We start from the raw sequence: 26,201 nt of genomic DNA, 5'->3' as shown, positions 1-26,201 counted from the left end.
ATCCATACATCACAGAAAACAATAGTTCTAAATGAATTTATGGGACTATAATTGTCCACATTATTTCTGTCTCATTATTTCTGTGAGGCAGTACCGTGTAAAATAAAAAAGCATGAGTTATCTTAAACATTGATTTTAATTCCCACTTTCTGCTTATTACCAACACCGAATACCTCTTCCCAGCTTCCTTAGGTTAAATCAGGAATAAATTATGTCTATCTAATGGAGCTTTAGTAAGAATAAAAGTAAAGATAAATATAACTGTCCTATATTATATTTTAGTGTCTAAAATTTACAATGTGCCTTCATTGTTATGATAGCAAGTTTTATGTGTCAATCTGGCTAAGCTATAGTTCTCAGTTATTCAATCAAACACTAATCTAGGTTTTGCTGTGTGGCTATTTTGTAAATGTGATTAAAGTCCATAATTAGTTGGCTTTAAGATTATCCCAATTAATCTGGGTGGGTCTGACTTCATCAGTTAAAAGGATTTAAGAGCTGAAGTAAAATGTTCTTGAAGGAAAAATAAAATCTACCTATGAATAAGAGCTTGAGATCATGCCTGATAATTCAAGCTTGCCCTTTCTTATGGCTTGCCTAAAGGACTTTGATCTTGCTTGCCAGCCCCCACAATTGAGAAAGCCAGTTCTTTGCAATTAATTTCTTAATATATATTTCTGCTAGTGATTTTATTATTCTGATGGAACCTTAACAAATAAGTGTTTTTTAGCTGCTACATATTGTTATTTTTCCTATATCTTGGATGACATAACTAATGTAGGGTAATGTTAAGTTTGCCCAAATGAAGTGGAAAAACTGGAATAATTTTCTTTGTGCCCCTACTATTGATAGTATGCCACAAAAATGTATGTTCAGTATTGTTATGCACCTATCTTTCAGTGCATAGCTGTATATATTTTAGGCAAATTTTATGTTAAAATGTGAGTGTTTCTTTTATATATATATATTTATTTATTTTATTATGTTATGTTAATCACCATACATTACATCGTTAGTTTTTGATGTAGTGTTCCATGATTCATTGTTTGCGTATAATACCCAGCGCTCCATGCAGTACGTGCCCTCTTTAATACTCCACTACTCTTATAAGATTTTCAAGAGCAAACACCATACTTTCTAACTTAATATGCATGGTCTCTCTATTTTCACCTAGACTAAGTCTAGTCAGTCACACATTTTCATTACATTTCAATAGGTATTCAAATTCTCTCTAACCAACTTATAGTTATTGCTTTTAGATGGTCAAGCTTTGAGGAACATCAGAACCAAGGACACTACTGAAAGGATAGTCTGGTCCAATAATAATTAATTATTACTGTTATTAATTATTAATAACAAAATACTAATTATTAATAATAATAAAATACGATTAAGATACAAAATAAATAAAGTAAAACTAAATTAAATTAAATTTAAAAGTCTACATAGTAAATTGGCAAATCTGGATTGTAGTCACCATGAGCATTGTTGAAATGGGAACGTTGTTTCTCTGTAAATTTTATCATTATGTAAGCACTTAAGATTGATTATAATTAGGGGCGCCTGGGTGGCTCAGTTGGTTAAGCGACTGCCTTCAGCTCAGGTCATGATCCCGGGGTCCTGGGATCGAGTTCCGCATCGGGCTCCCTGCTCTGCGGGGAGCCTGCTTCTCCCTCTGACCCTCCTCCCTCTCATGCTGTCTGTCTCTCATTCTCGCTCTCTCAAATAAATAAATAAATAAAATCTTTAAAAAAAAAAAAATCCCAACAATGTTTTACACATGGTAAATATCCAAAAAATAATGACAAATTATCAAAAACATCTTATTCTTTATATACTAAAATTTATTTTTTGTAATTTTTTAAATTTATCTACTTTTTCTTCAATAAGTGGACATTTTACTACTTAAATTATCTTTCCTTGCCTTTCATTTTGGTTGAAGTTTTATTTATTTTTATTTATTTTTATTTTTTTCTTCAGAGAGAAAGAGTGAGGGGAGGGGCAGAGGGAGAGGGAGAGAGAATGCTAGATGTAGAGCCTGACGTGGGGCTTGATCTCAGGACTGCGAGGTCATGACCTCGTGACCCTAAGATCATGACCTCAACCAAAATCAAGAGTGGGAAGCTCCACCGACTGAGCCAACCAGGCTCATTCACTTTCAGGAAAATTTACTAAATAAATAAAAATTTCCAGTTTGATTTATGTGCTTCTTTTCTAATACATTATATATGTTTTTATCATATGCTAATATATGTATACCTAAACTGAAAAGTCTATGAGTCAATATGTAAACAAAGTTCTTAGCAGCTTTTGTTCCAAAAAATAAATGTAAAATACATCTAATTGCATCCTAGTCATTTTAAAGAGATATGAAATATATTTCGGGAGTTATGTTTTCTAAATGATGGCATATATACTTTGAAAAAATGCTTTAAGACTTTCAGAGATAACCCTTGCTTTTCTGTGTGTGTGCATGAAAATGTAAAGCAAATCACTTCTCCCAAAGCAAAAGAATGTTGATAGAATTTCAAATGTAAAAAACAATAAAAGTTATTCATATTTGACAAATCAATTATTGATTTAGTTTCTTCCACATACCTGCCAATTTCATTGACAAGGTAGGCTTTTAAGATTGCTATCTATCATCTATCTATATGTCTATCTATCATCTATTTATCTATCTGTCATAATCTATATCTGACATTGCTAGAGTAAATATTTTAACCATTATGAGTTTAAAATGGTTGGGCCAGATAATAAAAATAGAATTTAACAAAAGCCAAAAAAAGATTAGTCATTTGCTAAAATAAGTAAATTATCTTGTCAGGCTAATTAATCTGTCAGCCAAAAAAAGATAGTTAAAAGGATTAAACTTAATTTTAATTTCTTAAATTAATCTTTGTAAAATGTAATGCAAAATTAGTATAATTATATTTTTCAAAATTAATCCAATATTAAAACCATGCTGATTTATTCTATATTGCTTGATTTAAATAGGTCAATACTTTGAATGCCCTTAACAATTGATGAAGAAACCATTGATTTTATTTTTCCACTTTGTAAAATGGACAATTCACATTTTATTTATTTATTTTAAAATATTTTATTTATTCATTTTATTTTATAGACAGAGAGAGCAAGGGGAAGGGCAGAGGGAGAGAATCTCAAGCGGAGTCCATGCTGAGCTTCGGAGCCTCATGCGGGGCTCAATCTCACCACCCTGAGATCATGACCTGAGCTGAAACTGAGTTGGATGCTTAACAGACTGGGTGACCCACCTGCCCCAGACAATTCATGTTTTAAACCTCAAATGCTAGAACAGTTAAATAGAAACATTGAATGAATCTTAAAATAAGTTAGACCAAAGGGTAAACTTGGCAAATAAATAGGGCCCGGTGGTCTAAAATTTTATTTCGATTAAAGAAGAGCTGGAGTATAATTGAGGAGTTTTACTTAAACTATTACTACTTAAACTTAAATTACTACTTAAACTATTCAATTATATTATCAGTTTCCTTCAGATTCTGTTTGATTTCCTTAAAATGATCATTTATCTATGTAAGGTTTTCTCAGCATTGCTCTTAGGAATAGGTTTAAGCATTTTGCTGAAATAAATCAGCAAAAAATGTTTTATACTTTGGCCAAAACTTTTTGAGCATTATATCACCAGATTGTTTCACTTACATAAAATGTGTGATAAATGTGTCTGGATTTTGGTTTTTGTTAAGAGTGAGAATTAAGAAAGTCAGTAATCTAATTCACTCCATTTTGTAAAAGAAAAAAAGTCAATTATAAAGCACATGACAGTTAAGTACATTTGAAATATTGCCTAATTTAAACATAAAATCATTCAGCCTGAGAAAAGGAATATTTATTTATTGAACCTTTGCTCTTTTAGAATTGTGTTTTAAAATTTTCAAACATATGGGGTTTTCTATGTATTTTATTGTTATCTATATTAATTCAGTTGTGATCAGTTAACTCCATATGATTTTTGTCAAGTTTTTTTAAACTGATTGTTTGGCCCAGCATATATTCTATCTTGGAGAATATATTATGTGCACCTGCAAAGAATGTTTAGTGTCTTATATATATCAATTAATTCAAAGGGATTGGCAGTATTATTAAAATTAAATATGTGTTTGCACATATATGTCTAATTGTTCTATTAATTGCTGGGGGGTGTGGTAAAATCTTCAACTATGATTTTGGAATTGGCTGCTTCTCACTTTTTATTTGTCAAGTTTTGTTCCATATATATTTGAGTTCTTATATTAATCTACATATGAAGTTTATTTCTAACTAACGAATTGACTTTTTATCATTATTAAATGCTGCTCTCAATCTCTTTAATACCTCATGTATTGAAAACTATTTAATATTTAAATAATTATGCTGGGGCGCCTGTGTAGCTCAGTCATTGAGTGTCTGCCTTCGGCTCAGGTCATGATCCTAGGGTCCTGGGATCGAGCCCCGCATCAGGCTCCCTGCTGGGCGAGGAACCTGCTTCTCCCTCTTCCACTCCCCCTGCTGTGTTCCCTCTCTCGCTATGTCTCTCCCTGTCAAATAAATAAATAAAATCTTTAAAAATAAATAAATAAATAATCATGGCTTTCTTCTTATTATTCTTTGTATGATGCACACAGGATCCATTTTATCTTTATATTTAAAGCATGTTTCTTACAGGCATCATGTAGTGAAGTTTTGTTTTTTTCATCTGGTCGTACAATTTCTGCATTTGAATTTTGATGTTTAGTCTATGAACATTTTTTCTTTTGTTTTTAAGCAGCATTATTGAGATATAACTTATATACAAAATATCCATTAATATTAAGCTATCAGTTCCAAGAATTTTGACAGGTATATACAGTTGTATAACCACTACCATGATCATGATACAGAATTGCCATTACTTCCCTCCCACACCCCAATCTAACAACTGGAAACCAATTATTACTTTCTGTCAACCTAGTTTTGTCTTTTATAGAATTTATTATAAATGGAATCATACAGTATGCAGTCTTTTGTATCAGACTTCTTTCAGTAAAAGTAATGTTTTTATGATTTATCTATGTTGCTGTGTGTAACAATAATTTAGTCTTCTAAATTTTGAGCAATATTTTAGTGTATGTATATCTAAAATTAGCTTATAAATTAATACTCCTAATGTACCCTTTTGTTTCTAACTATGTCTGTTATGAATATTTTTTTAGAATAGGAACATTTGAATACAAATCTTCGTGTTGACATATTTTTATTACTCTTAGGTAAATACTCAATGTAAATGCCTTGCGTAAATACCTAAGAGTGGGACAAAGGTCATCTGATAGATGTAGTTTTAAGGAAAGTGCCAAATTGTTTCACAAAGAGGCTGTAGATATATTTATTTTTTCATTCTTGTTAACAGTGTATGAACATTATATACCTGATATTTCCCATATTTATAATTTTATCTATTCTATGTACAAAGTAGTACTACATTATGGTTTCACTTTGCACTCAATATTGATTAATAATGTTAAATAATTTTTCCTTTATTTATTTGCCATTGGAATTTTTTTTTTTTTGGTTAAATTCTTGTAAAGTTTGTACCCATTTTTAAATGGGTTGTCTTATGATTAAATTTTTGAAGCTTTTTATTTATTCTAGATACAACTAATTTATCAGATATATGATTTGCATATATCTTCTTCAAATACGTAGCTTTTCCTCATTTTCTTAGCAGTATCTTTGAGGCGCAAAAAAATTTAATTTTTATGGAGTCCATTTGGTAAAGATCAATTTTTGTATGTTTCTTTTCTTTTGTATTCTCTTTAAAATATCTCAACCAAAGCCTAGGTCACATTTTATCCTGTTTTCGTTCCTAAAGTAGTTGTATTTTCTTAGCTCTTGTATAGTCCTATGAGACATTTTGAGACACTTTTTAGGTGATGTAAGTTTTGAAGGTTGTTCTTGTTGTTGTTTGTATATGAGTATTTACTTGTTTTGGTAACTTTTATTGAAAAAAATTATCTATTTAAATTTGAATTACTTGGTATTTTGTTGAAAAATCAGTCCATCACCTATTTGGCATCCATCACCAAAAAAGTCTTTTTGGACTTTTTTCTGTTCCTTTTTTTTTTTTTTTTAATTTCCTTTTCCTGATAACCAGGAAAACAGTATTAGTTACTATGATTTCATAGTAGGTCTTGAAGTCAGATCATGTAAATTCTTCAACTTTGGGGGGAGATGGATTATTTTAGCCATTCTAAGGCATTCTCACATGCATATATATTTTAGAATTAGATTGTGAATTTATACCAAAGACTTCCTTCTCTTTTTTTATTGGGATTTAACTGACTATAGCATGATATAGAAGGAACTGACTTTTTAACAACAGAGTTCTCTGTTTAATGAGCATAGTATATTTCTTAATGTATTTCTCTTTAATTTCTTTTAGAATTGCTCTTCAGCTTTCAATGTACATATTGATACATATTTTGTGAGGTTATATCTAAATATAGCACTTTTTGATGATATTTTAAGTTTATTTTAATTTCTAATGTTGAATGTAGTAAGTAGAAATATAACTGATAATTTGTAGATTTATCTTGTATCTTTTGACCTTGTTAAACTCACTTATTAGTAACTCTTTGGTAACTCTTTTATAGGGACCTTAGAATTTTTCCTGTAGATCTTCAGTCGTCTGCAAATAGAGTATATTTTACTTATTCCTTTCGAATTGGTATTTTTATTTATTTTTCTTTCTTTGTAAAAATGGTTATTGCATCCAGTACAATAAGGAATAGGAATAGTAAGAATGCATATCCCTGACCTATTCTTAATCATAAAGAAAAACATCCATTTCTTTTACCATTAAATGTGATATTAGTAAGAATTTTAGAGATATGCCCTTTATTTGTTTCTTCTTTCTTGAGTTTACAAAGCCTTTTTTTTGCTTTCATCAAGAGTCAGTGTTAAATTTCATCTCTCATTTTTACATCTATTGAGATGACCATATGGTTTTAGTTTTTTAGTTTATTAATATGGTGATTTAATTAGTTGATTTTCTTTTTATTTCTTTTTTTAAGATTTATTATTTATTTATTTATTTATTATTGTTGAGAGACACAGAGAGAGAGGGGGGTGGGGGAAGGTCAGAGGGAGAGGGGAGAGAGAACCCCAAGTAGATTCCATGCTGAGTGTGGAGCCTGATGTTGGGTTTGATCCCATGACCCTGAGATCACAACCTGAGCCAAAACTAAGAGTTGGATGCTTAAACTACTGAGCCACCCAAGTGCCCCTGAGTTAGTTAATTTTCCAATATTAAAGCAATGTTATATCCCTATGGGGGGATAGGATAAAGGTGGTTTGGCTATTTATTCCTTTTGTTTGTGCTTTGGCATTTTGTATCTCTTAAGTAGTTTGTCCTCTTCCTTTAAGTCGTCTAATATCTTGGCATAATTGTACTAGCAACATTCCTTTATTATCCTTTCAATTCCAATATCTATAATCATGTCACCTTTTTGTTTCTAAGATTGGAAATTTATAGCTTCCTTCTTTTTTCTTGATATGCCTGGCTAATCCACCTGGTTCACTGATGTTATTGATCTTTAAAAATGACTTTTATTCTCTTTTTTTGTGTGTGTTTTAAGTCATTGATTTCCCCTCTAATATTATTTCTTTTCTCTTGCTTACTTTGGATTTAATTTTCTTTTTAAAAGGGACCTCTTCATAATATCGGGTTGGAAATATTTCAAGACATTCTTAGCTATCACAGTGATGTGTGAATGCTATCGTCTTGCAATGCCCTGGTTGAGGAAAACTAACCATGCAACCTTCTATACATTGAAGGATACTTTATAAAATAGTAACTAACCATTATTTCTTAGTATATGTTTATCAGATTGGAAGGTTCTTCTCTTACTTAAGACACAAGAGCAATACAGTTTGCTGGGGAAGATAGTGGTCAGGCAACATATAATTTGGGTTATATGAAAACACTAAACTACATGTGACAAGAGTCTCCAAAAAGTAGTTGCAAAATAATGACCATGTGAAGGGACCAAAAATAAGTATCTGCTTTCTTCATCTTGAATTAAGTTTATGATATTTTTAATCATTTTCTAAAATACTAGAAAATGTTGTTCATGTCTTTATGAGGAAGAGCAAATATCAATTGTGAAGAGCAAATATCCATTTATAAACTTCATGAAAGTACTAAAAATAAGTATTTCCAGTATTTATAAGTATTTTTAGTTCATTGTCTTGATGAACTCTTTCAAATATAATTATAGACTCCCAGCATATTGAACTTGTTCCCATTAGATTAGTTTGGAAAACACTTTTATTTACACAGAAAGCCATATGTACAATCTAATACCACCTAAATGCTTGAAGGATTATGTGTAACACAGGACTAAAAAGTACTGCCTATTTCTATGCAAAGCGACAGGAAATGGATCATTTGGAAGAAACTAATCTATACTTACTCCTAGGTCTAATTTTCTGAAGTCTTAAAATCATTTGTATTTAAATTGACTGACATTTCCAGTTTATCCAATTGTTAGCAATATAAAGTTGCAGATCACAAAAATGGTGTTTTCTTTAAAAGATAAGAAAACACATTTTCTGAATCTTCTCAGAGTAAATATATTTCAAAAAGGCTTTAATGGCATTCCTACTTTTATCTCAGAGAGTGTTTTTATTTTTGTTTTTTTTTAAAGATTTTATTTATTTATTTGAGAGAGAGAGAATGAGAGAGAGCGAGTACATGAGAGGGGGGAGGGTCAGAGGGAGAAGCAGACTCCCTGCCGAGCAGGGAGCCCAATGCGGGACTCGATCCCCATCCCGGGACTCCAGGATCATGACCTGAGCCTAAGGCAGTCGCTTAACCAACTGAGCCACCCAAGCGCCCTCAGAGAGTGTTTTTAGATTTATAGTTTGCATCTACTATCCTTTGCTTTCATCAACTTACCAGTTCCTAATAAGGGTAAACATATGAAGTTTTGTCCATTCCACTCATTACGAAGAACTATGTGGTACTTACCACAAATAAAGTTGAATGAATATTTTATAATTTATAGCAAAGATCATTTTAGTTCAAAACTTGCATTTATAACTTCTTGAAATTTATCTATGTCATTCTACTTGTTTTTGTTTTTAAACTGGCACTGGGACAATTCCGTAAGTGTCCCTCTTTCACAATGCTTTCCCTTTTATGACCCATAACTATCACTATTGTCTACATATTACATTATTATCTTTTCTCAAGTAATTTTATAAAATGTATTTTAATCAGTTAAAACATGAAATGAATGGGAATATTTTATCAGTAAATTTTTTGTTAAATCTTTCAACAAAATGGATTTGATACACACTCAACCACTGCAGAGAGATCTAGACTAAATTTAGAACAATTTAAGCATCCAGTCAATTCTAAATCAAAGTAATACACTAATAACTTGACAAAAATTAACCAATATTTATCTTTTTGATGTCATCCACCAAAGTTAGAGAAATCAGAGTTAATTCATACTGACGCATTTCCACAACAAATGGAATAATTTAATAAATTATATTATGAATAAATTAATTATGAATGACAGACTGTCATTACACTTATTTTCTGGGAACAATGGCAGTTCACATTTTCTTATTTAATATACTTTGTCCCATAAAAATACTTTTCATGAAGTCTGAATTAAAATCTCATCAGAGTTGATACATACTCCTTACTGAAAATACACAGTCCTTGTCAAGTGATTCTAAAGAATCTTTTGTTTGTTTGTTTGTTTGCTTGTTTGTTTTATAAAAGGAGAGACCTCATAGATCAAAGTGTAAAATAAAATATAAAAACAAACAAACATACAACAAAAACAAAACTTACTAATCTAAGCAGTTCTTTAAGTGTAGCCTTTTTAAACATGAAGAGCTGGTACAAGGCTTAAATGTATTTTTCCTTCCATATTTTCTTTTTCTCCCAGTAAAATCTTCCTTTACTTATCCCCAAGAGGTAAGGGGAAAAAGGACACAATTCATATTTAATAGGGTTTCATAAAAAAGAAGAAAAGTATAGGGGTGCTTGGGTGATTCAGTTGATTAAGTGTCTGACTCTTGATCTCAACTCAGATCTTGATCTCAGGATTGTGAGTTCAAGCCTTGCATTGGGCTCCATGATGGGTGTGGAGCCTACATATATATATATATATATATATATATATATATATATATTTTTTTTTTTTTTTTTTTTTTCCATGTGTTTGTTCAACAAATGGTATTGGGAAAATTGGACGGCCACATGTAGAAGAATGAAACCAGACCATTGTCTTACACCATACACAAAGATAAACTCAAAGTGGATGAAAGACCTAAATGTGAGACAGGAATCCATCAAAATCTTAGAGAAGAACACATGCAACAAACTCTTCAACCTCAGCCATCACAAATTCTTGCTAGGCACGTCTCTGAGGTAAAGAAAACAAAAGCAAAAATGAACTACTGGGATTTCTTCAAGATAAAATGCTTCTGCAAAGCAAAGGAAACAGTCAACAAAAGTAATAGGCAACCTACAGGATGGGAGAAGATATTTGAAAATGACCTATCAGATAGAGGGCTAGTATCCAAAATCTATAAAGAACTTATCAAACTCAACACCCAAAAAAACAAAGAATCCAGTAAAAAAATGGGCAGAAGACATGAACAGACATTTCTGCAAAGAAGACATCCAAATGGCCAACAGACACATGAAAAAGTGCTCCATATCACTTGGCATCAGGGAAATACAAATCAAAACCACAATGAGATACCACCTTACACCAGTCAGAATGGCTAAAATTAACAAGACAGGAAACAACAAATGTTGGCGAGGATGTGGAGAAAGGAGAACCCTCTTACATTGTTGGTGGGAATGCAAGCTGGTATAGCTACTTTGGAAAATGATATGGAGGTTCCCCAAGAAATTAAAAATAGAGGGACACCTGGGTGGCTCAGTGGGTTAAGTGACTGCCTTCGGCTCAGGTCATGATCCCAAAGTCCTAGAATCGAGCCCCACACTGGGCTCCCTGCTCAGGGGGATCCCACTTCTCCCTCTCCCATTCCCCCTGCTTTGCTCCCTCTCTCTCTCTCTGTCAAGTAAATAAAAATCTTAAAAACAAAAGAAGTTAAAAATAGAGCTACCTTACAACCCAGCAATTGCACTACTAAGTATTTACCCCAAAGATACAAATGCAGTGATCTGAAGGGGCACCTGCACCCCAATGTTTATAGCAGAAATGTCCACAAATGCCAAACTGTGGAAAGAGCTGAGTTGCCACATATTTTGTATTATTATTTTTCATTATAAATAACAGAAAGATGAGTAGAAAATTCCAGTGGCTCCTCTTAAAAAATATTCACCTTTAGTCTTATTTTATTTTATAAAGGTAGTAGTGGGTGAAGACAAACTCAGTTAAAAATGATCATTTTGTGTTGAAATTAGCCTACAAGAAAAACTTATTTTCTGAATATCTTTTATCTCTGAATGTGCTCTTTATCATTTTGAGATAAAAACATATGCAATTACCTATTTAAGGGACAATCATAGTGATATAAGAAATGACATTTAAGGGGCGCCTGGGTGGCTCAGTCGTTAAATGTCTGCCTTTGGCTCAGGTCATGGTCTCAGGGTCCTGGGATCGAGCCCCGTATCGGGGCTCCCTGCTCGGTGGGAAGCCTGCTTCTCCCTCTCCCTCTCCCACTCCCCCTGCTTGTGTTCCCTCTCTCACTGTGTCTCTCTCTGTCAAATAAATAAATAAAATCTTAAGAAAAATGACATTTAAAAATGAAAAATTAAGTGTAACCCAGAATGTATGATGGAACAATTTATGGAGTAAAATGTAGAATATATGGGCTCAAAAACTTCCAAAGATTTGCTTTAATTCTGGGCTGGAAGTGGAATGGAGAAAATTTATTACTTCCCTAAAATACAAAAACAAATAATTCCAGATAATTATATTATTCACCTAGGCTAGTTTTGATCACATTTCAAAATCAACTTTAAAAAATGAGAGATAAAGCTCTGTCACAAACACAATTATATATAAATATGGATATGGCTGTAGACATATAGATATATAGGTACAGATATAATTTTCAGATTCTCCAAATCTCTAAAACAAGGAACTTTATTTCATCACATAACTTTTGCTAACTTCATGACAATATTTATGAGTTTTTTTAAAATTCCAGTATAGTTAACCAAAAAATTTTAAGAGTTAATCTTATTATGTATCTTGAGACTTTAAACCTTAAGCTTTATTCCCTTATTTTCTATAGACATTTTATTGTACTTAGTATTCCCGTTCTTCTAACCATCTGTATTTTTTAAGTTGAAAATCCATGAACACTTGATGTGTCCTAAAGCATGCTGTGTGCCTTTTCCCCAGAGCTCTCATTTACGGTACTATTACTGAATAGAGTATCATACACCTCTCGCTGAAAGCAGAAAACCAAAATGCCTGCTCAAATTTTTGAATCAAACTGATTATTGCTACTGTGTCACAGTTTGCTCTTATATTAGATTTCAACCAAATTCAATTACACAGTGTGCTCCTTGCTGCCATGGGATGAATGGCAGCACAAAGATGAATGAACACAACTTCTGCAATTGATTGATCCCAACATGCCTGCAGATTGATTAATGTGTCTAGGAGCAAAATGAAAAATAATATTCATCTGTAACTACTGGTCAATTTTTAAATTAACTGAAAATTTCATGAAATATCATGCATTTAATAGAATTTTTTAAATATTTTGAGAAGGCTAAACAAATGTATAGAACTATTTTTTTCTTAAATAGCTACTTTAAAACAAGAATATTTGTCCTAGGTACTTGAATTTCTAATATTTATAACATTTATTTGTTACAAAATAATAAGGTATATGTAATGATAATGAGGATATAAATATAATTCAAAGGAATAAATAGCAATGTATATGAATTGGAAATATTTTATGTATACAATTTGCTGTTGTATTAACGGGTACTGCTGACACTTAAAATGGCAAGCAGTGTTATATTAAATATTATTTTATATAATATGGATTTACATATAGCATGGTTATAGTAAATATAATTCCTTGATATTCCAGAGATTATAATATGCATGATTATGGGACTTGCAAGATTTCTTTGAAGGTTGATATGAAGATCATGATATGAAGGTTGATATGATAGAGTAATAAGTGAATATTTAAATCATATGTTAGAAATCTAATCCACTGAGGATAACTAAAAGCAGATAATGAGTTTATTTATAATAAATGATAAGTTAAAGGATAAGAGTTTAAATTTGATGTTGCATGTCAACATTTTGGTCAAAGTACTAGGTCCTTCAGGGACCCTTGGATGGCTCAGTTGGTTAAGCATCTGCCTTCTGCTCAGGTCATGTTCCCAGGGTCCTAAGATCCAGTCCCATATCCAGCTCCTTGCTCAGCGGGGAGCCTGCTTCTTCCTCTGCCTGCTCTGCCTGTCGCTTCCCCTGCTTGTGCTCTCTCTCTCTGTCTCTCTGACAAATAAATAAATAAAATCTAAAAAAAAAAAAAAGTCCTTCAGTCATTAGCGCATAAATTCATCCTTATGTTGTTGGAATCTCCTATATCTCTAAGACTTATGTCAAAATTCTGGCCAGAATAGATCAGAGAGACCCAAACTCTATTCTGAGTCTTTCCTTTTTATTCTTTGGGAAGCTAAACTCTCCCCAGGTCCCTAGCTCAGCCCTAGGGATATCCACTTATGAGATAAGACAGTAAAATGGATTTAGGCATGTTTGTATGTGATTAGTTATGAATATGTTGCATGGACAATTCTGTCTGTGAAGGAGTTGGGGATTATTTTTTTCCGCTTTTGACAATTATTTAAAATATATTTTATTGTTTTACAGGAGTTTCATCTCATAGTGCAATAACCCTGATATACTAAAAAAAAAAAAATTGTTGTGAAATCTCATTTCTATTCCAATGCTTCTGTTACAGAAGTGACTACTGTATAAGTTATGGGTTCTGCAGCAAGCAAGCTTATAATTTATCCATATCTCTATTAGTGGAAGCGGGCCCCCAAAGGCCTCTGCTTAAAGCTATTTTGCATTATAATCAGACGGAACTTTGATAAAATTGATATTCTAGCTTCTTATTCAGAATTTATGTGACACATGCCCATATCCAATTTGTAGATAAGATATTATAATAGAAAAAAAGGAACTTCACATGCAACAATTCAGCCTTTGACTTTCCATATAAGCATAGTATGCATTGGAATTCCAATATTTTGGGGAAATATTTCTACACATGAATCTGATTCCTTTTTTTTTTTTTTTTGACTTAATAAAGCTCGTTTCATCATCATTTCAAGGCTAGTGTCAAGACCATTATGTCTTAGTTCTTAAGAATACCAGTATGGGGGGGCGCCTGGGTGGCTCAGTTGGTTAAGCGACTGCTTTCGGCTCAGGCCATGATCCTGGAGTCCTGGGATCGAGTCCCACATCGGGCTCCCTGCTCAGCGAGGAGTCTGCTTCTCCCTCTGACCCTCCCCCATCTCATGCTCTCTCTCTCTCTCCTTCTCTCTCTCAAATAAATACATAAATAAAATCTTAAAAAAAAAAAAGTGCAGGTACTTAGAGGTTACCTGGTCTTTAAAAAATAAATAAATAAATAAGGAAACTATATATGCCAAAGGGTGAAGGCAATTTTTATAATTAGGCTTATCAGAAATAAAGCTGATATTTTGACCTGCTTCTCACTGATTTTTGTTTATATCCAGATCAATTATAAAATTATTTTTCAAGATCAGAGCTTTTTATTTTCCCAAACCTTACTTAACATATAAGCTAACTCAGCTGTTGATTGCTATTATATTTACATATATTTATGCTAGTCTAAAACATATTTTCAATATAAAGTACAAATAACATTATTTGACAATACCATTGATTATTATAGGTTTGAAAAGGAATTTCATATCTCTTTGTTTCATTGTCATTTAAAATAAGGCATAAGTGAAAGGAATTTTTTTTTTTTTAACATTTTATTAGAGAGAGAGAGTGCGCACACGCACAGAAGCAGGGCGGGCAGCAGAGGAAGAGAGAGAAGCAGGTTCTCTGCTGAGCAGGGAGCCCGATGTGGGGCTGGATTCCAGGACCCTGGGATAATGACCTGAGCCAAAGGCAGACGCTTAACTGACTGAGCCACGCAGGCACCCCCTTATCTTATTCAAGTTACCAAACTCCCTTTACTCAATGACACAGAATTTCTCCTGATCTCCAAGTAATGCAGTTATCTTTGAGGACATCCTCTACTCTTCTTTCTATTTTCAGTTACTGACCAATGCTGTGAATGTATTCTTGTCAATATCACTTGCATGATAAATATATGCTTTCAAGACTGATCATGGGGGAGCACATCTCTGGGACCTTCACTGATTCAGAGCTGAAATACTACTCCCTTGTGTTCCCACTCTAACATGAACACACTTCTAATTTATTGAGTCACTATTTGTATACTTATAGTATCTATCAAAATGGCAGCTCGTAAGTATCAAATTAATGAATAAATTAATGTATAGTTGGATTTTATTATCTTTTACAGCATATTATATTAAACAGGATATTTTAAGAAATGGAATGCAATCCTGCCATAGCTGAATTTTGTGACACTGTAGGATCAAATATATATATATATATATATATATATTTATATATATATATCATATATCTATATCTATATCTATATATTTATATATAGATATATCATATATATATATAGGAAGATATAAAGTCTTGAAAATGATTAACATGCTACACAAAGGAAAGCCATAAACTAAATATCCAGTTCCATTACATAATACGTCTTTAAACCCTAAGCAGTTGATTTATTTAACAGCTTGGACTACAATGTGAATTTTTCTATCTTTGAGCTTTTTCCATTAGGCTTTCTCATTTATCTAACCACATCTTCCAACTCGCAAGGCATTTCCTGTTTTAAGAGCTCACAAACAAATCCCACTTGTTCCATTAAACCTTCCCAATACATCTCCACCAGTGGTTGTACCTCATGTTATTTACAAGTTGCATAAAAAATCATTATAATTCATCAATGATAAACTATACCCATACTGCCCTGTGACATTTCCTCCACCTTTTCCTAGAGTCATATATTTCTTAGAGATAATATTGGCTTATATCTTGCCTACACAATTAGATGTATATGTCCTTGAGGGCATGCCTATTTTATATCTGTTGATTTCCCTAGCTCAGAAAATATTCCATGTATATTTGTTCCTTATTTTTTTATTAAAGAGTTACAGGAAAAACTGCACTTGTATATATAAAGCATATATACCATGACTGGTATAAAAATTTCCTCTCATACAATATAGATTATTTTAATTACTATAAAATGTGACTTACAACTTCATTATTTGCTGGTTCCTCATGAATTATTGCCAATCAATTTGAGTAAAGGGCATATAGTTTTCCTGATTATCAGTATTCTATTCATTAAGACACCATAATGTGAACACCGCATAATGCTTTGAAATGCCACTGAATTATGCCAATTATTTTATATTATTTTAAGTTGAAGTGGTATTATTTTGTAGCTCAATTGCTTTCAAAATCATTGCAATTAAATGGTGATGTACATCACTTCTTTGTATCTACACAGAAAACTGTACAAATATTATATACTGTTTACTGAGTTTTGCTGTATATTACTTAATTGTCTCTTTCTTAATGAATATACATATGCTGCCTCTGGTAAACATCGTTCTGAGTTAATGAGCAGCGAGAGTTTTTTATTTTAGTTTTATCATAATCATGTGTCTGTTTTTGTCATCTGTGGGCAATGATTAGTTATTTCATTTTATATTTCATAGTTCTTTTCTTATTCTTATATTTCCTGAAATTTATTAAAGTCAAGTTACCTGATATAACAAAGATTTCCACACATAGCCATGACATTAGATGTTTTCTATATATAGAAATATGACACAATTAAAGATAGGTTTGGAGGACTTGTAAATGTTCTACAGTAATAAAATGTATGATTAAATTGGTGTAACAAAATTAATTTAATGAAATGAACAATGTCTACTTCTAAAGGTTTCCTGTTGAACATTGCCCCAATATACACTCATTTTTATAATTTTAAAATGCCAAGATTTTATTTTTTTTAAAGATTTTATTTATTTATTTGAGTGAGAGAGAAAGAGCACATGAGCAGGGAGGAGGGACAGAGGGAGAGGGGCCTGAGCAGGGAGCCTGACCAGGGTTCCATCCCAGGACCCTGAGATCATGATCTGAGCTGAAGGCAGATGCTTAAACTGCTTAACCGATTGGGCCATCCAGGCATGCCGAAAAATGCCAAGATTTTAAATAATTTTTCAGTATTATGTTTAAGTTTGGTCTCTATAAACAAAGCGCAACAACTAACCAACTTCCACTACCATAAATAACAGCAAAAACAAAAGCAAAACTGTGAAGAAACAAAATACCAAGCGACCAGAGAGTTGAGATTTTAAAATAAGGAAGGTTAGTTTAATCAACGACTTTTTTTGAAAAAAATCAACGCTAAGTAATCCTTTAGCATAATAAAAGACAAGCTTTTGAATATTATGTCTCTTCAATGATCATGTTTGACCGATAGTTACTTGCTGCCGCAGAGTAGCTAAGACTTAAAAGTAGATATGGAGGATCCCAATACAGTGGAATTAACAGAATCCCAATTTTAAACTTTAAAACAGCTGGTCAAGTGAATAACTTTGAATGGATATTTAAACTGAGATGAAGAGTTAAACATGGAGTTTTAAATGACAAGAGAAATGTGCACTGTGTTCTTAATCTCTTCCTTCCAAAGACTATCTTGCTTTCTTCATTATTACTCTTCACTTTAGCCAGATACTTCCACTAGCAATCCCCAGCCGGCTCACACTGAATATTAAATATTTGTTAATGGCATATACAATAAACACATCAGTGTGTCTCATTTGTAAGTAACTGAATATAAAACTGTTATTTTGCAAATTTCAATTGTAATCATTGTCCCCTTTATTATCTACCCAATTATTTTTCTGAGGTTTACATTTTTTCTTTCTCTTTCTCGTTCCCTTATTTCCTTAATTTATCTTTCTTTTTTTACTTATCTACTCACTAAAATCTGTACTAAGTAATAATTTTCAGACTATCATTCTCAATAATCTTTTTTCCAAACCATCAAAATTCTTCCAAATATTTCATTATGAATATCCTTGGCTAACTCCTCTTGCAGATTATATTCCATTTGAAAGAAAGAGGAAATAAAAACAAGTAAGAAAATTTTGTACTTGTCGTGGATGTAGCTCCAGAATGTGCTACAGTGCTTAAAACATTTTATGATTTTATTTTATTTATTTATTTTTAAATATTTTATTTATTTATTTGAAAGAGAGAGACACAGCAAGAGAGGGAACACAAGAGTGGGAGAGGGAGAAGCAGGCTTCCCGCTGAGCAGGGAGCCCGATGCGGGGCTCAATCCCGGGATCCTGGGATCATGACTGAGCCGAAGCCAGATGCTTAACGACTGAGCCACCCAGGCGGCCCGCATTTTATGATTTTAGATGACTGAAAAATATTACTTAGTTTGCTATAACTGTTTTATAACACTTTGACTATTTATTTTAATTTAATTAATTTATTTAGATAGAGAGAACCTGAGCAGGGCAAGAGGCAGGAGAGAATCTCAAGCAGACTCTGCACTGAGTGTGGAGCCCCATGCTGAGCTCGATCACAGGAGCCCGATATCATGACCCGAGCTAAAATCAAGAGTTGGTCACTTAACCATCTGAGCCACCCAGGTGCTCCTTGACTAGTTTTCTAAGTCTACATTCTATCAGTGCTTTTTTATTTTTTTAAAAGATTTTATTTATTTATTTGTCAGAGAGAGAAAGACACAAGAAGGGGAGCGGCAGTCAGAGGGAGAAGCAGGCTCCCCTCTGAGCAGGGAGCCTGATGTGGGACTCGATCCCAGGAATCTGGGATCATGACCTGAGCTGAAGGCAAACCTTAACTGACTGAGCTACTCAGGCGTCCCTCAATCAGTGCTTTAATCCTTATTTATTATTCCGATATTTTCTCAGTATGGGGTTATATGATCACAGTTGCACTTGAATACATGACTTTTAATTACTTGACATGTTAAACTTTCAACATATATAAATGTCTGATCTTTAATGTTTATATATTTCCTTAAAATTGGTTATTCATTTCTCAACCCCCTCTTTTTCTCTCTTCTCTCTTTCTCTATTTTTCCCATTTATTTCTTCTTCTCTTTCTCTTTTACTGAAAGTATAGTGAAGAAGAAAGAGAAATAAGATAGAGGTGAATAGAAGATGACCCTGGAGAAAAAGAAGAATCTAACCTGGCAAGGAGGTGGGGAAGGCCATGGCCTACATACATAACAAATTAGCTATTCAGCCACTTTCATTACCTTTTATTCCACTCACCTTCCATTATCCTCTCTCTATTTTACCATTATAGACTTATTTTCTTTGCCATAAAACACTTCAGCTTTGGATCAAGTAAAATATTGTCTTTGGTTCTTATAAACACTATTCTTAGTATACAGAAAAGTATAAATCAACAATATATATGTAACTAAATTAATAAATTCACAAATAGATAAACAAGTAGAAAATGTTTATAGATAGATGATAGAGAGAGAGAGATAGATGATGATAGATAGATAGATAGATAGATAGATAGATAGATAGATGATAGATAGATAGAGATATATATGTGACACCACAAATTGATATTTTCTTACTCCTTTTGCATACTCAGTAAACAAGGATTTTGCCTCGCTACTTAACTTCTGCTAAAATTCCCCCTTATCTGTTAATCCAAATTTTTAAATTAATTGTACAATCCCAACCTCATGAGCTTATTCTCCACTCATTCTGTTTTCATTATCAGTAGAGAAATTTGCTTGCTAATTTACAGAAGATCAGTAACATTAAGCAAAACTTCTGCAATTCCTTTTCTTGAAATATAATTCCATTTTAATTTTCAACTACCCATTTCCACCATCATATAATCTTTATTGTTTTTGTTTTTTTAAAAATACCTGTTTTTGTATTCACACACATGTACCTTAATTGTGTCTAGCTTGTGATTTCTCCTCCTCAAGGTCTAGGCTTTCTGAATCACTCCTCGTCCATTAAATTCAGCCTCATCTTTAGTTATATATTTTTTATTTAATTTAAAAATTGAACATCTCAAATAGCACTAGTAAAGGAGAAGACTCTTCATTTAACTCATATATGATCTGTCTTCGCTGCTACTATTATTAAATAAGAGCCTATATTTCTCTTATCATCTTCTACTTAGTAATCAAACTCATAATATTATTTGTAAAATAGCATTGCACAATGCTCTGGTTAAGTTGGCCTATTATTTTTATATTTTATTTTTATGTTTATATTTTAATTCCACTGAAAATGTTCTATATGTCTCTTGATTTCTAAGGATCACTGGATTTTGTACTCACTAATTCTTTAAAATTTCCATTCTATTGATGTAATCACTCCATCTTTTTACATTTTTTTCTTTATTATGGCTTATCAAATATCTTTTGTAGAGCCATCTTCCTCCAATAGTTTACCATCAGTATACTCTTTGCATTCGGCTCTGTGGTGATATATTCAACCCTTGTCTTCTCTCTCACATATAACTTGATGAATCTCAATCTAGAACTCTTAATTTATCTAAAAATACATATTCAGTATCCAATAAACTTCATAAGCATTTTTAAATACTAGGAAGTGAAGACCCAAAGATGAAAAAAAAAATGCCTTTCTTATCTCCATGAAATACACAGAAATATATGAAAATAATTAGCCATGCACACTTCAAACTGCAGTAAGTGCTAAAAAGAGATAGATATATGTAACAGGAAGTTTTACAGCAAGATAATTTATCTAGTCAAGTATGTATGGAAACCCTTTTCTAATGAAGTAAAATAATTTCAGTCTCAAGTAGTAGCCTCAAACTTGGCAAAAGAGGAGATTTCCACACAGAACAGAGCTAACATGTGCAAGGACTCTGATAGGAAAGAATGTGACACCCTATAGGAATTATATGGGTAATAGAGTTGGGATGTTGAGAACAAAAAGATGTGTTTATTGCAAGGTAAAGATAGAGAGAAATAGCTACCAAAATATAAAGGCATGTTAAGTTTTTTTTTAATTGTTCTTTGTTAACATTGCAGTAAGAAATAATTAAAAATATGAATTATAGTAGTTGTCTTATGTGGATATTTAAATTAATGACTTTTGCCTCTGTGTGAACATTAGATTGATGAGATACAAGAAGGACAATAAATAATATCTAGAGGTTAATCACTGTAAATTAGTAAGGGAAAAATAGATTTCTATTGGGGTATAGAAGTATTCAGGGATACAGAGAAACCTGCATTATTTTAGACATAATCAGAACTTCCATTGAAAGGACCTGGTGATAAATTAGATATGGAGAGTGAGGGTAAGTTAAAGATGTCATGACATTGTTACAATCACATAACTGGATTGTTAATCATGTTGTTGCTAAGATAACTGAAAGAAAATTAGGTTTATTGGGCGCCTGGGTGGCTCAGTTGGTTAAGTGACTGCCTTCGGCTCAGGTCATGATCCTGGAGTCCCTGGATCGAGTCCCACATCGGGCTCCCTGCTCGGCAGGGAGCCTGCTTCTGCCTCTGACACCCCCCCCTCTCATGTGCTCTCTCTCATTCTCTCTGTCTCAAATAAATAAATAAAATCTTTAAAAAAAAAAAAGAAAATTAGGTTTATTTTTGTCAGAAGGGGACACTTTGATATTTGTTATGCTTTTGAGATCTCAAAGGAGAGAGGCCACATAGGCATTTGGATATGCATAGAAGTGAGATATCTGGGAAATATAAATAAATTAGTGAAATATTTGTATACAGACAGTGAATTATACATGTGGGCATAAATATGATTGCTTAAGGGAATATATTTCTTAGACAATATAATTGCGAAGAAAGACAAAGAATCCTCAGGAATTCAATCAGTGTTGGGGAAGAAGACGATGATTCTGTAAAGGAAACATGGAAGTAACAATCAAAGAGAAAGAGAAAATGGGTCAGAAAAGCTTGAAGACATGTGCATCAAAAATGATGTGGCGGGCGCCTGGGTGGCTCAGATGGTTAAGCGTCTGCCTTCGGCTCAGGTCATGATCTCAGGGTCCTGGGATCGAGTCCCGCATCGGGCTCCCTGCTCCTTGGGAGCCTGCTTCTCGCTCTGCCTCTCTCTCTCTCTCTCATGAATAAATAAATAAAATCTTTTAAAAAAAATGATGTGGCAACCATAGTGTTAAATGCTGACAAAAAGATGAAGATTGATAGATGGATATCTGTTTAGTACTGTTGTCCTTAGCAGGAACTGTTTCATTGGAGGTGATGAAAAGAACACAAGCATAATACCTAATATGTGCAGGTGCTGTTCTAAGCACATTAAATATATTAACTCATTTAATCATTAGGATGAGAAATAAGGCACCACATTTTTATAACACTCACTACACAGATGAGACAGGTATGGCATAGAAACTCTAATTATAAGATGGCTAAAAAATCAGATGGCTAGTAAATAGTTGGGATTTGGATATAAGAGGTCTGCTTAATGAGTCCTTGACCATTTTTGATAATAAGCATAAGGTAGTTTGGAATAAGATGTGATGAGATAGGAGGAAAGTAAACACAAAGTAGACACAGATAATTCTTCAGGAGTAAAGGAAGCCACATATTTAAGTAAATGTAAATGAATATTGAATATATTAAGGTAATAATAATGTCTGGTGAGCTTAACATACAGAAATAATTAAAACATACATAAAATAACGTAATTCAAAGGGGTGCTATATGTGGTTGAATTGTTCCAAGGTCTTTGCATTTTCTGGGATATGTGTATTTGCCTTTCATCAAAATGCAGCTAGTGGTTTTTAGATTAAGCACTGAAATAATTGTGAAGAAAAATACAAATACCAAGCAAATGGTGAGTCTGGATAAAATTCAGCAAAAGAGTATAGTATAATGATAAATAACAAAGAGATTAATCTCAAATATATATTAAATGTATTTAGACTTTATCTCTGGAAAGGATACAGTGGGCAGAAACAAGGTAGTGATCCTGCTGTTACATAGAAATATCTGATAAATTACAAAAATCACAATTTTAATTACATTAGAGAGCTATGGAAACAACAATAAATTAAGAATCCAGAGAAAGAAGTCCTTCCTAAGTGTGATATCATTGGTTATTTTCTCCCAAGAATACTTGTTGCTCTGATATTAGGGATTTTGAGGACAGATGAATCTACCACGGAAAAGGTGGCAAATTAGACTAATCCCTTACAAAATAGATCAGTAAAAAATATAGAAATGCTCTCCCTTTTTTAACAACTAAATCACCCTTTGTCCTTATACTAAGTATTATCACGGATTGTGGCAAATCAAGTATCAAGTCTCAGTTAATTCTGGATTCCACACAGACCTGTATCTCTGAAAAAAATAATACATTATATGTTAAAGAAAAAAAAAAAAAGAAGAGGATAGCAGGAAGGGAAGAATGAAGGGGGGTAAATCAGAGCGAGAGAGGAACCATGAGAGACTATGGACTCTGAGAACAAACTGAGGGTGTTTGTTACGCAAACAATGAATCATGGAACACTACATTAAAACTAATGATGTAATGTGTGGTGATTAACATAACATAATAAAAAATAAATAAAAAAATTCTGACTTCCAAGTTTCTTTTTTACATAGCTATCTAAGGATTTTTACTGTTTTTACTTATGTGAAAAGCACAGAAAAACATAAATAGGAAAATACTAAGTGAATTAAATTAAATAGCTACTTATGGATGATATGCTTTCAACAGACTACTTCATTAGTTTAATCAATATCTCATAGACTGTTTTTTTTAAATTTAAAACTTTTAATCTGATCCTTGTAGTAAGAATATAGAGACATAGGGGAAACTAAATGAAGAGTAAATCTGACTTAAATTAAAACATCCCCTGATTTAAATTGGAACATTGACATTTGTAAATAATTTGTCAGAGAGCATTTGGTATAGGGTAAGCACATTAAATGATACATAAATCTAAAATCAGCTAACACTAGAGATAGAGAAAAGGTTAGTTAGGGGATTGAACATATGAAAGTTATAAAAGGCAACTTAATTGCTTAAAATTTTCATTGAATATAGGATATACATGTCACTTTTCATTTGAAAGCGTATTGATTTGTTTCCTTACATTGCTTTGGAATCTTATGAGCAAGTTTTATATGTTCATTACTATTTAATTTATAAAAACATGAACCATTTTATGAAATATTTGTATCCTTTTAAAATTATAGCACTGAATTAGTTTCAATTACAAAATATTTTATTGTGAAAAAGTCACATTTTTTAAAAGTCACCTTTTTAAATGCTACAAAAATAATTTCTAAGTATTATACACAGGTTCCCCAAATGATATATGGTATTTACTTAATTAATTATAATTTCTCTCTCTCCCTCTTTTTTCCTCCCTCTTTCTTTAGCATTAATATTAACATATGTATATACATATGTGTTTATATATATATACAAACTATACTATAAATAATGCAATAAATATATTTTAAAAACAAAATATTATGAAACCGTAGAAAAATTATCAAAATCCAAAACTGACACCAATACAGTCCTGTAATCTCACATAAAGACTCTATTCCCATTTCTCTAAGGGTCTCACTGATTTTTTTTTCAATGATTCAAAATAAGATATCACATTTATTTTTGTTAAAAAGACACATGTTTAAAAATCCTTGGCCTATTGAGTGCTTACTAAATCACAAGTCTCCAGGTTAGCACATGTGTATATTATCTCATTTAATATTTACAATGACCTCTGATATACATTATTATCTCTGCTTAACAGGTGAGGAGAATAGGCTCAGAGGAGTTGACTAACTTTCCTAATGCCAGGAAAGGGTTTTTCTGATTCCAGACCAGGCTTCTTATTTGTTAAATCTAGCTTCTGGAAGAGAGGGAGAGGCCTCAAGGCTTCCCTATAGAAATTTTACTAACAATTTGTGCTTTTACTAACAGTTCATACTTGAAAAAAAAGTGGCAGGAGGGTGCCTGGGTGGCTCAGTTGGTTAAGCCTCCGACTTAGGCTCAGGTCATGATGCTGGAGTCCTAGGATCCAGTCCTGCATTGGGCTCCCTGCTCAGCAGGGATTCTGCTTCTCCCTCTGACCCTCCCCCTCTCATGCTCTCTCTCTCTCAAAAAAATAAATACAATCTTAAAAAAAAAAAAAAAAAAAAGAGTGGCAGGAGATTCTGCCTTGTGTTTCAATAACTAAAGAATAAAGTTTTAATCTTGCTTGGGAGGCTTAAAAAAATAAATAAATAAAAATACAAACCTTGGCCTAAAAGAAAATTTTCCATAGATCTTCATGTAGAGGTATCAGTCATTAGGGTTTCTTGTGTGTGTGCATATGAATCAAAAAGGCATTATAGGGCGCCTGGGTGGCTCAGATGGTTAAGTGTCTGCCTTCGGCTCAGGTCATGATCCCAGGGTCCTGGGATCGAGTCCCACATCGGGCTCCCTGCTCCTTGGGAGCCTGCTTCTCCCTCTGCCTCTCTCTCTCTCTCTCTCTGTCTCTCATGAATAAATAAATAAAATCTTTAAAAAAAGGCATTATAATTATGCATCATTTGCTAATAAGTAATGAATGTGTGACTCCTACATTTGGACATTTATGATTCATCATGAAAATTCTTTCATAATAAGTAAAGAATTTAAACAGGGTAAAATTGAAAAATATGATGGACTATAATGGAAACCAAATATATAATGAACAAATGTTTATTCCACATTCGTGTCAGTGGTGGTAGATATTGCATTCACATTATCAAAAGAATACTTCAAAATCTACTTATATTAATAATATAAAAACACACACATACACAGACTCCCATTAAAAGTGTTGCTGTGAGTGAATAAATTGTTCACTATAAACTTAAACAGAGAAACCTACACTGGGCTTCCATGTAGTTTAAAAGACCTAATTAAGTGGCACCTGGGTGGCTCAGCTGGTTAAGTGTCTGCTTTCGGCTCAGGTCCTGATCTCAGGGTCCTGGGATCG

This window comes from Mirounga angustirostris, unplaced genomic scaffold (assembly GCF_029215605.1).
Source record: "Mirounga angustirostris isolate CCGP_5_RB_7025 unplaced genomic scaffold, mMirAng1.0.hap1 SCAF_2, whole genome shotgun sequence".
In the NCBI taxonomy this organism is placed as follows: Eukaryota; Metazoa; Chordata; class Mammalia; order Carnivora; family Phocidae; genus Mirounga; species Mirounga angustirostris.
This window is presented reverse-complemented; position numbering follows the sequence as displayed.